At 44.0% G+C, this 9,315-nt stretch overlaps 1 pseudogene; it reads right to left on the bottom strand.

Moving 5' to 3' along the window:
* Positions 1–7,676: 7,676 nt before the first annotated feature.
* On the bottom strand, positions 7,677–7,794 carry LOC130488520 (U2 spliceosomal RNA; annotated as a pseudogene).
* Positions 7,795–9,315: the final 1,521 nt, after the last annotated feature.

The following is a 9,315-nucleotide window of genomic DNA, read 5'->3' on the forward strand; positions in this document are numbered from 1 at the left end:
TGCGTCTTATGGAGCGAAAAATACAGTACCTTCCAAGGCAAGACCTTTTAATACAAGTGGCTACTGCATAGCTGCGAAGTTGCTTGCCATGGTGTTTGAGTCAAATGTTGAACAGCATCATCAAAGTGTTCCAGCAAGGGGCTCAACTCACAAGAAAACAAGGGGTTGAATCAAGGTAAGTTTGGCTGGCAATCATATTTGCACTGAAATTCTCAGCATCTCTGTATTGAATACTGAACTAAAAAGGGAGAAGGAAATGGAAAAAGGCAGTTCGGAAAAATGAGGTGATGATCTAACATAGGCAAAAGATGGATCTTTATAAGAAAAAACATAACTAAATAAATTGTAAAAGTAAAATGCAGAACAGATGGCTTTTAGTGCTTGAAGCTTTGTAATTGCACCTCAATTTCCCAGCTAAGCCATAACATACATACCAGGAGAAAAAACCCTGAAATCTATTGTTAAAAATCACAGTAGGGCTGTCAAAAAAAAAAAATTCGGTACAGTTCGGATTCGGCCGAATTTGACCCTTGTGGGGTCGGTACGGTCTGAAGTCCGAACTCCCCCGCTTCGGATCCCCGGTAATTCGGGGGGATCCGGAGTTCGGGGGAAAATTCGGCCGAAGCGCGCCTTCAGGGATTCCCTGAAGGCACGCGGGGGCCCTTTAAACTGATCTGAGCCTCCCAGCTGAGAGGCGCAGATCAGTTTAAAGGGCAGCCCGCCCCCCTTCGGCCGGGAGGCACAGATGAGTTTAAAGGACAGCCCGCCTCCCTTCAGCGGGCTGCCGTGAAGGGGGGGGGGCTGCCCTTTAAACTCATCTGAGCCTCCCGGGCGGGAGGCTCAGATGACTTTAAATGACAGCCGCACCTCTGCAGCGGAGCCCGCTGGAGAGGCGCGGCTGCCCTTTAAACTCATCTGCGCCTCCCGGCCGGGAGGCACAGATGAGTTTAAAGGGCAGCCCGCCTCCCTTCAGCGGGCTGCCGTGAAGGGGGGCGGGCTGCCCTTTAAACTCATCTGAGCCTCCCGGGCGGGAGGCTCAGATGACTTTAAATGACAGCCGCGCCTCTGCAGCGGAGCCCGCTGGAGAGGCGCGGCTGCCCTTTAAACTCATCTGCGCCTCCCGGCCGGGAGGCACAGATGAGTTTAAAGGACAGCCCGCCTCCCTTCAGCGGGCTGCCGTGAAGGGGGGCGGGCTGCCCTTTAAACTCATCTGAGCCTCCCGGCCGGGAGGCACAGATGAGTTTAAAGGACAGCCCGCCTCCCTTCAGCGGGCTCCCGTGAAGGGGGGCGGGCTGTCATTTAAACTCATCTGTGCCTCCCGGCCGGGAGGCACAGATGAGTTTAAAGGACAGCCCGCCTCCCTTCAGCGGGCTGCCGTGAAGGGGGGGGGCTGCCCTTTAAACTCATCTGAGCCTCCCGGGCGGGAGGCTCAGATGACTTTAAATGACAGCCGCTCCTCTGCAGCGGAGCCCGCTGGAGAGGCGCGGCTGCCCTTTAAACTCATCTGAGCCTCCCGGGCGGAAGGCACAGATGAGTTTAAAGGACAGCCCGCCTCCCTTCAGCGGGCTGCCGTGAAGGGGGTGGGGGCTGCCCTTTAAACTCATCTGAGCCTCCCGGGTGGGAGGCTCAGATGACTTTAAATGACAGCCGCGCCTCTGCAGCGGAGCCCGCTGGAGAGGCGCGGCTGTCCTTTAAACTCATCTGTGCCTCCCGGCCGGGAGGCTCAGATGAGTTTAAAGGGCAGCCCGCCCCCCTTCACGGCAGCCCGCTGAAGGGAGGCGGGCTGTCCTTTAAACTCATCTGTACCTCCCGGCCGGGAGGCTCAGATGAGTTTAAAGGGCAGCCCCCACCCCCTTCAGCTGGGAGGCACAGATGAGTTTAAAGGACAGCCCGCGCCTTTCAGCGGGCTGCCCTGAAGGGGGGGCCGAATTGGCCGAATTTATTCGCGAACTCCCGAACTCGCTGAATTCGGCCCCCCCGGTTGCCCGCCAGATTTGAGTTCGGATCCGTCCGAACTGAAAATCACCGAATCAGGGGAAATTCGGTTGATTTTCAGTTCGGACCGAACCGAATTGACAGCCCTAAATCACAGTCCATCATTCTTCCACCACAGAGAACAGGGCGCTCCTTGGCCTTTAATTTTGACCTCTGTGCTTGTGTCACATCTCAAGAGAAAATGATATTGTCCTATTTGAGGGTTCCAATTTCTCCTTTCATTGGATGTTCTCAGTCTAGGAACCCTCACAAGAACTGAGACACATCTGTAATAGGCACTATTTTTATTGAACAGGGTCAGCCGTAAAGTGAGCTCTGCCAGCTATATAACAGACATAACAGGCAGGTGCATCTTTCCCATCTTTGACTGTTCATGCTGTTACACGGCTGCCTGTCATGCATTCTGAAAAGGCACAAATTCTGTTCACATGTAACAGGTGAACACATGTACAACCTACATTAACTTGCATATATCTTTTAGTAAGAAAGAGCCAATGTGCATTCACTTTACAAATGAAATGGGATACCAGTACCTGGTTTAAATCACACATTCAGCTGTACATGCATTCACTGTAACATGAGAAATACTCCTTGGATAGATAAAGAAAAACCAAGTGTACACTGTACATGGATTGTACGTACAGTCACTATAACTCTTGATCAGGGCTACACAGGTCCCGGGAAAACACAGGCAGCACAGGACTTACTGGTTCCATCAAATATTGGCTTCTTCTGTAGACCTAGGGTTGCCAGGTCCCTCTTTGCCACTGGGGGGAGGTTTTTGGGGTGGAGCCTGAAGAGGACTGGGTTTGGGGAGGGGAGGGACTTCAATGCCATAGAGTCCAATGGATACAGCAGCCATTTTCTCCAGGTGATCTCTATCGGCTGGAGATCAGTTATAATAGCAGATCTCCAACTAGTACCTGGAGGTTGGCAACCCTATGTAGACCTCACTATTTGGGGAGGATTACCCGGGTTTCTGTTGAATGGGGAAAAAACCCAGAGCGTGATATCTGAAGGCTAATAGCTAGAACAAACAGTACATGAGCTTCAGTGCTCATTGGTGAACTGAAATGGTGGATGGACCCGTGTATGACCCATGTCCCTTCTATGAGTGCTGCCACATGGGCAGAAGTGCAAGTCCATTAATGGATTCATTCTGTGAAATTCATTTTTGTTCTGCTGTGCACTTTCTTCACAAGTAAGTTCTATAAATCATTGCAGTAAGATGCATTAAATTTATCAGAATATTAAATGTTCATTACATCATTTTAACAGTAAGGAGCTAGAAACTTTTTAGAAGTCAGAACTTTTTATGGAGGACTTTCCTTTTAGATAATATTATTATTCATCAATTGGATCCACATTAACACAAATCTATTTTTTTGCAACTGGAAATGAGTAACTTGTAATTATGAAATATAATGAGTAGAAAAGAATAGCTGTGCTACAATAGCAGCCCAATCACTTCTTATTTCTGAGTGAATCCTATTTTTATTGTGACATATTTTATTGTCTTTATTACAGAAGCCAAATCTAGAAAGCATAAAAATAATGTGTGTGTGTTTTTAGTCACAAATCTTGATAATTCCTCAAATGTTTTTATTCCTTTACCAGGCATAGATGAGATTGAGTTTATATGCATGTTAAATATCCTGGATTTGTGTTACTGTTCTGGAAACCCAGAACAGTAATTTTCATGTATATTTTTGCTCCAGAAATTCAGAATTCACACCCCTACCACACGTCAGGCTTTCCTTAGAGAAAAAGTGCTCTAATCCATTAATCATCTTGGTTGCCCTCTTTTACATGTTTTACAGCTCTGCAAGATCCATTTTGAGATATGGCAACCAGAACTGTACAGAGGGTATTGCAATATTGGTCTTTTTTATTTTCAGTCTCTCTCTTAGTAATTCACAATATGGTTTTTGCCTTTTGCACTGCTGCAACATATTGGATCAACACTTTCACTGAGCCATCCACTGCAACCCCAAGATTTCTTTCCCTCTTGGTCACTATCAGTTCAGACCCTATCAACTTATTTTTAGTTTGGATTTTTTTGTTCCAGTCTGTATCAGCTTACATTTACTGACATTGACCTTCTTTGCCATTTATTGCCCACTCACTCAACTTAGAGAGATCCTCCTACAGCTCTTCACAACCTGAATAATTTGGTATCATCTGTAAAAAATTAAATAGCACAGGTCCCAATGCTAATCATTGTGCCATTTCCCTGCTTACTTCCCTCAGATGTGATAACTGTCTATCTATTCTGACTCTGCTTCATATTCAGTTGTGGGGGTTTTTGTTTTTGTTTTACATTTTGAAACAAGATGTCTGTGCAAAATAATTAACACTGATATGGATCCTTAAAGTGCAATACATTAGCTGAATTTGCAATTCTGGTAATGTGAAGTAGATAGCTGTGTAGCACTTTTAAATCAAGCTTTTGTACCATCTAGTACACAATATCATGAAGAAATTGATCATGAAAAAAGTGCCACCCAAGCATGGACTTACATAGACTTCTTCTGCTACACAGCCCCTTGTAACAATTCTGGTTATCTGTCATAAAAATAAACATTTTCACCTTTGCTGTGTTCTAATCATCCTGCATGGATGTGATATCTGAATTTACGCCATTGTCATTCTGTGCACACTTACCTTTAAAGCAATTGTATTAACCTGCAGGTAGCTCAATAACTAATTTAGGCCCAAATGTAATATCTTTAATCATGTATCACTTGTATCATATATGGCTTTTGCATGGCAGAGCAGTCCTTTTAACACTGTACAGAGCACTGGAACAACTATCAGCTTCCCACCTGACAGCAGGAGAGTACAATGAAAGAACTATTGACTGCTAAGGCAAACAATTAGATGATTCTTTCATGTAAAGTAACTATTTATTTAATTCATTTATACCCCATTTTTATCCCCAATGGGGACCTGAAGAGGCTTACATCATTCTCCCCACCTCCATTTTATCTTTACAACAATACTCTGAGGTAGATTAGGCTAAGAGTGTGTGACTGGCCCAAGGTCATCCAGCAAGCTTCCATGACATGAGTGGGGATTTGAACCTGGATCCTCCAGACAGTTGTTCAACACTCTTAACCACTACACCACACTGTCTCTGTAAATTATTCAGAGTTAGTAAAGGTGAAGCTAATTTCCTACCCCAGAAGCATTGACCCATTGCAAGGTTAATAAAAAGCAACATGTGTTTTAAGAAAGCAGTATGAGAATATTAAGTGGTAGAAATAAATCTAAATGTTGGAGGGAAAAGAAACAATTTATGTACAAAATTCCAGGGACTTCCACTGATAAGAGTGGAACAGAGCAGATACTTAATGGAGATTCCACAGAAGGTTCCATAGTGAAGAATATTACTCTTCCTTTAATCACCAGTGCCCTGACTCCATGGATACATGTTTTGTACTTCCTGCCCATTACCACTGAAGAGGAAGAGAATGAAGGATGGCCAAGGAGACTCCTTTTTTCCAGTTGAACCTGAACTTGTCTGTGATCTTTAGAAGCAGATATGTCAACTGTTAGCATCTAGTTAGGTTTCTCATAACCATCTGATTGATGAAGAGAGAAGTTCATAGGGGAGGGGAAAAGCTCTGCATTTTTCTGAGTCATTTTCTTCCTCTTAATCACCATTCAGTGGTGGCAGACAGAAAGTCAAGATGTTTCCATGGAGATGAGAAATCATTCTCAAAGACATGGAGATTTGATTTAGGTTGAAACCAGGCAACCCTACACCAAAAAAAAAAAAAAACCTCAACATGCAACTTCTGTTAGTAACTTCTCAGCAAAGAGAAGTTGCTTCCACTGATTTTTTAAAAGCTTTATTATATCTTACATAAATATATTTCAATATAATGTCTATCTTGCATTCAGGTTTCTTGAGTACATTAACTCTAAAATTTAACTTTAAAGTTAAATACAAAGGGTGAAAGGATACAAAGGTGTGGAAAAAGCTCTACAGAACGTAGTTTCATGGGGGATGGGAAAGGGTTTATTATTGTTGTTGTTAATAATAATAACAACAACAGCATTCTTTTGAGATGCCAAAATGAGAGTGGTGGGGCAGAGTGGAGAAAACCACAACCATAACAAGGAGAAGGGACATTTTGATAGACACAGGAAAGAAGTTTGACAGAAGAATTTTATTATTGAAAAACTGTTTAAGGGTTTCTTTCTGTCAGAATTTTCTTTCCTTCCTATTTTCAAAAAACCAAGTTAAATTTATAGAGGACTGTCTGTTATTCCCCTTTCTTCCACACCCTGGAATCAAATTTACAGCAAACGCTGAAAAGGGAACCAATAGACAGCAGAGCCACAGTCTACAAAATAAACCAGAACAATCACCACACTTAAAAAACGCATCCACACTGTTCATCCATTCCAAATATATTCTAAACTAATGGCCAACATGAAATCAGGCATCCCACACACCAAAAGTAACAAGATCAAAGGGGGAAAACACGCCACCACAACCATCAGAAAAAAAGCTCTCTTTCAACTCCACACCGTACCCCCAAGCCCCAAACCACCTCTATGGTTCCATTGGACAACCAAATGAAAATATGGCACCCAGGGGGAAAATATCACCCCCACACACAGAACCCGAGGATCTAAGGATGAGAGCCCCCTCCCACAAATGCCACCATCCCCAGGGCTGGCATTCAACAAGGAGGATTGCTGCACTGGAAGCCAACCTTTCTGCATTCCCTTCCTGATCTCTTGCCCAAGCCTTTCTGCTATCCTTTCTGCTAGTAGATACCATCTCTTCTCTTTTCTGCTCTGGTGCTCCTCATCAGTCTCTTCTGTCTGCTTCAACTCCTGTCTGCTTCAACTCCTCATGTGAAATCTCAGACTGTTCATTAGGGCATACTCTGTTAGGTTGAGATCTGTTTAGCAGAGGATGTTTTAGTAGGAGTCCTTGGCTTAATAGCCAACATTGGGGCCTCTAACTCCGGCAACCGGGCTACTTACAATGCCGTAAGTGGCCCCAATGCTGGCAGGGAGGCCTGGATGCTGTTTTCCCAGTGCTGCCACAGAAGCACTACCCCAGGACGCTGACCCCTTCCGCCAGCATCCCACCAGCGTCCCACCAGTAAAGGCCTGTGCCAACATACCGGTGTGTGTGTGTGTTCCGGCATCCTGGGTGGCATTTCAGGGGCAGGGCTGCCTGCCATGAAAATAGCTGCCATGGGAGGCAGGTCCAACCACATAATGGCTACAATCAGAAGGGCAGTAAAAGTGCTTGGAGGCTATGAAGTCAGCTATTTCAAAATGGGTATTCCCTGAAGACCCAATGGTCCTGTATTCTATGTCCTCTGCAGCACCTCTTGCTCCAATGAAGTGAAAACAAGTGAGAATCAGGAAACACATCAGTGGGCATCATGGCTCCCACAGGCACCATACTGAGGATTTCTTGATCACATGATAGTTTTTAAGATAAGCACACGGTTGATATTTCTTTCATTCTTCTACAGTTACTCTTTGTTATGGGTGTACAAAAAATCCCCCCCGATTCAGTTATATTGGACGCCCCCCAAAAATTGGTATTTCTGATATTCTCGAATTCCAATATCAATATGGTATTCAGGTTCAGGTTTAAATTTATTGTGTAAGGTCAAAGGCCATTACAAAAGTTAATCTAAAAACACAATAATTCCAGGTAACATGCATTACTATTTAATATTTAATATATAGTCCTCAGATAGAGGAGGTATCAGATAAGTACAGATACTACATTTGATCTTAGCCAAAAGGCCGAGAAGCGATTACTAATAATAGGAAAGATCACACTTCTCAGAACCACCAAAACTTGTAAAATACTACGCAAATAATATTAGTAAAAGCTAAATATTCAGAATGATCTAAAATCTGACAAACTAACTAGAATTTGACTATCAGACTTTATAATAATCAGTAAAACCAAATTGATTTTGAAATTACGTTTTTGTAGTATCAGCCTCCTGTCCTTGGGAAACATGGTGTTCAGATTTGGCTTTTGGGTGGGGGGATCTGGATTTTTTGTGTCCATTATTCCCTATGGGGAAATTTCTGGGTGGCAGGGGGGTGGCAGAGTTGCTAGTGCCTGTCCTTTAAATAACCCCCAAATTTTAAGTAGATTGGACCAAGTCAAGCTGCTTCCGGGCAAAAGCCATGACTAAAAGCAGCATCACTTGTCAAATCATGCCCCCATGGAAGAACCAACACAACCAGCCCAACAGAACTATGGCAAAACCAAGTAATCCCAGTAGAACCACAAGCCGATGTTCTAAGACTAACAAAACCAAAATCAAACCAGAGAATCTCTGCATTGGAAACTTAAGGGGGGGGGCAATTTTGCAAGGCCAGAAGAATGAATGGTAATGTACAGATGTCTAGCAGTACCACAGTGCCACTGTGCAGAGCAAGCCCAACAGAGCCAATGTCAAACCAGAGAATCTCTACAATGGAAACTGAAGGGTGGTGCACTTTTCCAAGCCCATCAGAGGGAATGGCAATGCACAGAATGCCCAGAAGAATCCAGTGCCAGTCTGTCAGTGCAAGCTCAACAAAAGTAATGTGCATCCAGAGAATCACAGCAGAACACATCCAAGCAAGGTGGGGGGATTTTGCAAGCCCTTGTTAAAAAGAGATAGTTCTAGAACAGTCTATTAAGAACTTCTGTTTTATCAGATGCCATACCAGGGAGCTCTTGGTGGCATATATAGTGACCCCCCCTCTATTTTATCCTCAAAAGAAGTTTGTGAGATAATTAGACTAAGAGATTATGGACTGGTTTTAGGTCATCTCAGCCTAATCTACCTCACAAACTTCTTATGAGGATCAAATAGAGGAAAGGACACCATGTATGCAACTTGGACTGCCTTAAAACAAGATTAAAACATTTGTTCTTTGGACCAGTACAGCTGCACTAAAATACAAGAAGAAGAAGAGTTGGTTTTTAAACCCTCTTTTCTCTATGGGGAATTTTTCACGGAGATTTGCTGCTGTTTTTACGCTGATTTGCATCAGAGTCAAATTTTGGTTATTCACTGCAGATCCGGCTTTTCCCTGATAGAGGTATAAAAGCCGGGTTATGTCAGTGGCAAACCAAACCACTTCTGAGCCATACTTTCCAGTAGAAGCGCATTTTGTTGCTCAGATGCCCATGAAAAAATGTTTGCTTCGGTTCTGTTTTCCCTCCCGTGACGTCTCCTTTCTCCTCCCCAAGAACGGTGATTGGCTGGGGGAGTTTTGTGCTTGCACAAGAATGCTGCCTCTTTTGCTGCCTGCCTGCCTAGAGTCCTGGCA

The sequence above is a fragment of the Euleptes europaea genome, chromosome 16 (genome assembly GCF_029931775.1).
Source record: "Euleptes europaea isolate rEulEur1 chromosome 16, rEulEur1.hap1, whole genome shotgun sequence".
Taxonomy (NCBI): Eukaryota; Metazoa; Chordata; class Lepidosauria; order Squamata; family Sphaerodactylidae; genus Euleptes; species Euleptes europaea.